At 38.3% G+C, this 5,531-nt stretch overlaps 1 pseudogene; it reads left to right on the forward strand.

The window, feature by feature from the left end:
• Positions 1-3,500: 3,500 nt before the first annotated feature.
• On the forward strand, positions 3,501-4,043 carry LOC122218532 (annotated as a pseudogene).
• The last annotated feature ends 1,488 nt before the right edge of the window (positions 4,044-5,531 follow it).

The raw sequence follows: 5,531 nt of genomic DNA on the forward strand, positions 1-5,531 counted from the left end.
CTGGCTGGCAGACATGGTGAGGAGTCATCTTTGACTTTATGGATGAGAGTAACACCCCAGGAATGTCAGAGCAGCAAGATCAAAGGAGCCTATTGGCATGACAACATCGCATAGTTATCATGACAGCTCAGACTTTGTGTAAGCGAAAAATAAACTTCCATTGTGTTGAAGTCACTGTATTTGGAACAAACTAGAATTTGACCCTGTCTTTACGGAGCTTGCATTCTAAAAGGAAAGTGTAGCTGTTATAAAATTATGTCAGGATACTTTTGGTTTCAAGAAACAGAAAAAATAGAAACAAAGAGGCTTTGAAATAAAGGGGTTTTTTTTTGTTTTTTGTTTTTGGTTTTTTGGGGTTTTTTTTTTTTTTTTTGGCCTCACATAAAAAGGACTCTGGATAGTTCCAGGATTCATTTGGTGGTTCAGCAATATCAGGGCTTCATTTCAGTTTCTCTGTGATGTCCTTGGCCCTATCCTCATGATCTAAAAAAGGCTGCCATAGCACCAACATCATAGCCTCACACAAATAATATGTAAAGTAATAAAAATGGAGAAAGATATGTTTCTTCTTCCTCTTTCTCTTCCCTCAGGGTGGAAATTTTTGACAAATATCCTTATCAGGTTTGGTCTCGGGTCCCATTGGTCAGGAGGGGAACACAGGCCAATCCCCTAGCAGCAAGGAGGCCAAGCAATCAAGGAAGTGGCATTTATTTTTAACCTCTGTAGGCTTGGGAAGGTGGGCTCTGCAAAAAATGAAAAAGGAGTCTGGCAATGCTGTTAGGCCTCAATCTTTGCAGGAACCCTCTTCCACTTTCTGTAATTTTCATGTGGGCAAGTCAGTGGTGAAATTCTTCTTTAAATGTGCTTATTTATACTCTGCCTGCTTGTTGAGTTGTCCTCTTGTATTTCAGAGGAAGTAGGTTAGGGTTAATTACTTTTTTGAAAAAGTAGTTGTAACTGCTATTTAATTCAATTCTACCATGTGTCAGGCTCTCCGCTGAGTGCTTGGTACACGTTATATCATTTAATAAAGCATGCTTTCTGAAAATTGCCGGTCATCTGCTTGTTACCTTCCAAAGCACTGCATGTTAGTATGAATAAAAATAAAGCTTGGTGATAGAAGGCACTGTGAATCAATTTTCAATATGTTCAAGAATCAACATTACAGAAAGCAGACATCTTATTATCTTGGGCAAACTACATAAAGTGTTGGCTTAGCTTTTAACTATGGCTTGAAATCGATTCTGATAATGGTGACAGAAAGCACAACGAAAAACTAAAATATATCTGGCATTTTCCTGTCAAATAAACTGACCACTCCCTGGGAAATGAGACATTGGTCAAGAATTTAGATCAATTTACCAGTACCATTCTGAGACTTGATGAAAAGTCTCAATACTCTTCTAATTTGCTTAAATATCTGCTGCAGACATTGTGAACTCTGCCAGTTATTTGCAACTCATAAGTTACTATACATTCTACTTTGGTCTGTGGGCTTGCCTTTAAATCTGTTGAGTTCAGGGAATTAATGTTTGGAGACTTTATTAAAACAGTCACCATCACATCCCATCACCCAAAAGCAAATGGTCAGGTCGCAGATGTGTAGAAGCTACTATGGCTGCAATGAGAAAGTTATTGGAAAGATTGTCCAATAAGACTAGACAAATCCCTCATCATGCAGCATGGCCCAAGGGTGGTATCAGGTCTGTGGCTTAGCCAACTGGGCAAGGTCTCATGTCCTGGCTACGTCTACACTTCTAGATGCATAGGCTCGGCACAAACATAGCCTAGAATCATTTACTCTCATTCTTGGGTGGTCATGATAATAACATAAGGAACATGTTAAAAATATAGATTCCAATGTCTCATCCTAAAATGTGTATCCAGTAGATCCGGGTTAAAGTAAATGATTCTGTATTTTCAACACATGTCCCATGTGATTCTGATGCAGGTAGACCAGATCACAGACAATAATTTGACAAACACTGATCTAGATGCTGTTCGGTTGGTATCTACTTTCCCAACTTTAAGTTACAAAATTTAGTCTTTTTAGGGAACTATGAAGTTGGCCTAAAAAAAGGATTCTTTAAACTGAGATCACATAAGCCAAGTAATGCAATGGTTACACACCAGAAAAATCAATGCAACCTTACCATGTTGATTGGTTCGTGGTCTGCACACACACACACACACACACACACACACACACACACACTCACACACTCACACACTCACACACTCACACCAGCCCAGTGACTCAACAGAGGTAGAGCTGTTAGAGCATTTCATCTCAGTCACTTAGTAAACGAATTATCAAGTATTTCAGGGACATAGTGTAAAGAAAATGTTAATGGGTAGCTCATTTGGTTAAGTGTCTGACCTTGATTTCAGCTCAGGTCATGATCTCACAGTTTGTGAGATTGGGCCCTGCATCAGGCTCTGTACTGACAGCATGGAACCTGCTTGGGATTCTCTTTCCCTCTCTCTCTGCCCCTCCTCTGATGGCACTCTCTCTCACTCTCTCTCATTAAAAATAAATAAATAAAACTTAAAAAACAAGAAAATGTTAAACAGTTGAAGGCACCCATGAACTTCTGTAATCAAGGCACCTAATAGTTTTATGCCCACTAGTATAACAAAGAACCCTTTGTTATAGGTACCCTTTTCCAGGATAAGCCCTATATTAATATCTGTGAATATGGGCAAATGTTTGGTGGCCATGCACTTCCAAATTCTCAGATCTTACCCTGACAAATATCCTTACTTCCCCATAAGATTTCCAAGAGAGATACATGCAAAATACATAAGCAGGATTTTTAGCATAAAAGAACCACTAAATTACTAGCAGCATGAAATCTTCCTATTACTTCACTATGTTAAGTGGCAGAATTAAAGCAAGTTTTCCTTTGATGGAGACCTAGGAGGGGCCTTAAATTCCCTCCCATTTACCGCAAATCTATATTTTGAGACAACTATACATAGTCAGATATGTGGCGGGATGGGGAGACAAGCAGGGAGAGAACACAGAAGGGAGCATTCAGAGAAGAGAAAATGAATGAGTAAATATGGTGTGTGGACCCTGACCTAGTTACCTACCTGTCATATGCTAGGAGATACTAAAAATTAAGAAACCTTGGTTCTCAAGAATGAAGGGCCCTGCCTGGATCTGCTTATTATAGGAAGGGAAGTCACAAGAGATAAGGAAAGATGCTGTTCCACCTATAAGGATGGTAAGCTTACCTGTAACAACAGTATGGCTCTAAGAAGTGCTTTGGTCTGTCATCCTATTAGTATGCTTCCTTGGTGTCAGGTACAAAAGGGATGGGGTAATGGCAGTGGAAGAGAAATCCAAGTCTGCTGTGGCTATGATTTATCTGATAATTGGATTTCACATTGAAATGACATGGTCACCCATAGCCTTTCAGACTCCTCTGTTAAGAACCCTGTCATTTCCACCTCCTATTTGGTGCTTTTTTAGGCTTTGAGAAGGCTGTGTTGGAATGCCTGAGCCACCGTCGCCTAGGCAACGATTTGGTTACTTCCCTTGGTCTCAGTGCTTCGGAGTTGGGGTTGTGGTGGCGTTTCAGATTGTGGGAGCCTCGGCTCCCAAGTTGTCCCATGATCCCAAGCAGCACCAGGAAAGTAAGCAATGAGATGTTCAGTCTGAATCCGAAACCCTTTGTATATGGCAGCCTTGCCTTTGTTGTTGCTGAGCTTGGAACTTTCCTTGCGGACCTAACCAAAATGTAACTTCAAGTACAAGATGAAAGTATTGATGTCCATTTAATGGGGTAAAATTCTGAGGAATCTTTCATGCTTTGTTCTCAATCTGTAAAGAAGAAGGTGTTTTGGCTCTGTATTCTGAAATAGCTCCTGTTTTACTAAGACCGGCATCATATAGCACCATTAAAACTGGCACTTACTGGAGCTTGAAGAGATTATTTGTAGAATATTTAGAAGATGAAACTCCTCTAATTAATATGATCGGTGGGGTGCTGTCAGGAGTGATATTTTCCACCATATCCAATCCACTGACATACTAAAGGGTGAGATTTAGCTTTAAGCTTGTGTATTTTGCACAAAAATAAATTGATATTGGATTAAAGACCTAAATGTGAGACCTGAAACCATAAAAATCTTAGAAGAGACCACAGAGAGTAACTTCTCTGACATCACCTTCTTTCTAGAAATGTCTCCTGACGCAAGGGAAACAGAAGCAATAATAAACAATTGGGACTACCTCAAAATAAAAAGCTTCTGCACAGCAAAGGAAAATAATCATAACTATTCAAGGCAACTTACTCAATGAAAGAAGATATTTGCAAATGGCATATCCAATAAAGGATTAGTATCCAAAATCTATAAACAACTTATAAAACTCAACACCCCAAAAATGAATAATCCCATTAAAAAATGGACAGTAGACATGAATAGACATTTCTCCAAAGAAGACATATAGATAGCTAACAGACACATGGAATGATGCTCAACATCAATTATACTCAAGGAAATATAAATCGAAACCACAATGAGATATCACCTCACACTAGCCAAAATGACTAAAATTAACAACACAGGAAACAACAGGTGTTGGTAAGGATGTGGAGAAAGGGGAACCCTCTTGCACTGTTGGTAGAAATGCAAACCAGTGCAGGCACTCTGGAAAACAGCATGGAGGTTTCTCAAAAAGTTAAAAAAATAACTACTCTACCATCCAGCAATTGCAGTACTAATTCAAAGCACTAATTCAAAGAGATATATGCACCCCGATGTTTACAGCAGCATTATCTACAATAGCCAAATGATGGAAACAGCCCAAGTGTCCATCAACTGATGAATGGATAAAGAAGTGTGTGTGTGTGTGTGTGTGTGTGTGTGTATAATGGAATATTATATATATAAATATATATATAATGGAATATTATATATATATAATGGAATATTATATATATAATATATAGTACATTACATTATATATACTATGGTACATATGTGTATATATAGTATATATATATATATGTATATATCACATATATACACATATATAATGGAATATTACTCAGCCATAAAAAAGAATGAAATCTTGCCATTTGCAATGACATGGATGGAACTAGAGAGTATTAGGCTAAGCAAACTGAGTCAGTCAGAGAAAGACAAGTACCATTATTTCACTTATATTTGGAATATAATAAACGAAACAAAAAGAGAGAGAGAGAGAGAGAGAAACCAAGAAACAGACTCTTAGCTACAGAGAGCAAGCTGATAGTTACCAGAGGGGAGGTAAGTGGGGGATGGGTTAAATAGGTTATGGGGATTAAGTTGTGCACTTGTGATGAGCACTGGGTGATGTATGGAAGTGTGGAATCATGATATTGTACACCTGAAACTAATATTACACTGTAATATTAACTGGAATTTAAATAAAAACTTAAAAACAAAACAAAACAAACAAAAGAAATGGCACGGTTAACCCGTTTCCTCATCTCTACCCACTTTTTAAATCTTACCCATCTTTTAGGGTTCACCTCAAA

Source organism: Panthera leo, chromosome B1, assembly GCF_018350215.1.
Source record: "Panthera leo isolate Ple1 chromosome B1, P.leo_Ple1_pat1.1, whole genome shotgun sequence".
Taxonomy (NCBI): Eukaryota; Metazoa; Chordata; class Mammalia; order Carnivora; family Felidae; genus Panthera; species Panthera leo.